General features: G+C 45.5%; 2 non-coding genes across 2 annotated transcripts; one reads left to right on the top strand and one right to left on the bottom strand.

The window, feature by feature from the left end:
• Window positions 1-372: 372 nt before the first annotated feature.
• On the bottom strand, window positions 373-445 carry Trnaa-agc. Its single transcript has one exon. It is a non-coding gene; the product is annotated as a tRNA-Ala (tRNA).
• Window positions 446-820: 375 nt separating this feature from the next.
• On the top strand, window positions 821-893 carry Trnaa-agc. Its single transcript has one exon. It is a non-coding gene; the product is annotated as a tRNA-Ala (tRNA).
• Window positions 894-1,607: the final 714 nt, after the last annotated feature.

Raw genomic sequence — 1,607 nt, 5'->3', positions numbered from 1 at the left:
GCCCAAATCGTCACCGAACCCCCACTGACTCATTCTTGGGACGCAGACTGGGCCAGAAGTTGGAAACGATATGAAACGAGACTCATCCGGCCAAATGGCATTCTTCCATTGCTCCTCAGTCCAGTTCTTATGTCTTCTGAACCAAACTTACCTGTTACGGCATTTGCATCACTGTTGAGTGGTTTTGTGATTCCAGCCCGTTCACCAATTCCCTATTTACGGTGCTCGCTTCGCGTTGTTCTAGTGCTGATAGGGTTATTGAGTGCCACATTCAGCTCTGCAGTGACTTTTGTAGCTTATAATTAAATGTTACTCTGAGACATTTAAGTCTCTTCATTAATGATCGAACCAGAAGAAATGAATTAAATTTTGCACTGTAGCCGGGACTCGAACCCCGGTCTTCTTGCTTGCTAGGCAAAAATGCTAACCATTACACCACCACAGCACGATGGCCAACATTGCTGCACGAAATACTCAAGTTGATTGCCCTCCCCAACACAAACGTCAATTAATATCTTCTGGTTATTTTTCCGTACACTGTCACTACCGCCAGGGCTCTCCGACATTGGAATAGCAATCCAGAGTTAGACGTAATGGAAAAGTCCTGTACCACAGGTTATCTTATATAGGATTTTAAGATTTGTAAGATCACCTATGGTACAGGACCTTCGCATTACGTCCAACGCTGAGGTGCTGTTCCAATATCGGAGAGCCCTGGCAGTAGTGACAATGTAAGTGAAAATAAGTAGAAGATATGAATTGAAGTTTGTTAGGGAGGACACTCAGCTTGGGTAGCTCGTGCAGCAACGTTGACCACCGTGCTGTGGTGGTGTAATGGTTAGCATTTTTGCCTAGCAAGCAAGAAGACCTGGGTTCCAGTCCCGGCCGCAGCACAAATTATAAATCATTTCTTCTGCTTCGACCACTATCGTACTTTTGCAGCTGTCGTTCTCTTATGCTTCGTCACAGTCCTCTTCAATGAGCGTCTGTCATGATCGCTCAACATACACTTTCGTCTGCATTGTCACTTACTCTTCCCAGAATATCTTGTAAATGTTCTATATGATGCCTCTTGTATCAGCAAACACCTCGCGTATCATTGTTATGGGTCCCCCGCCGTTAGCCTGCTCATGCCGCGGAGCGGACGCATTACTTAGTGGGTCAGTACGGACACCCTCGCCACCAACTGTTGCGCTGCCTCGGAGTTCTACTGGGGCAACACCTGGCCCGGCCAGGACCATCTCTTAGGTTGTCATCGTAGAAGTGCTGTCATAATAAAGAACCAGTAAACCTTATCCATCGTCTATAAAGAATCAAACTTCCAAGTATAAAACCTTTCAGTGGTGTGTGGGGATATTGTCGGCGAAATGCGTTGCGAGTAGATTTTGTAGTAAAGAAGTAATATGTTAAAAAGTCATGCCTCAGGCTGCAATTTTACTGCATCAACAGCGATCAACTTTTTTCCTTTCTTCATTCCTTGGGTACGGGGGGGGGGGGGGGTGTAGGCAGCCGGCAAGAAAAAGATACGAAAAGGTCCTAAGTTAGTCAATGAGTGTCCTCATTATCATATATCTGATGCATACAAGTTTGGTAATTTGTGTGCTGTG

This window comes from Schistocerca americana, chromosome 4, assembly GCF_021461395.2.
Source record: "Schistocerca americana isolate TAMUIC-IGC-003095 chromosome 4, iqSchAmer2.1, whole genome shotgun sequence".
Classification (NCBI taxonomy): Eukaryota; Metazoa; Arthropoda; class Insecta; order Orthoptera; family Acrididae; genus Schistocerca; species Schistocerca americana.
The sequence above is the reverse complement of the archived record's forward strand: the minus strand, read 5'-3'. Positions and strand labels throughout refer to the sequence as shown.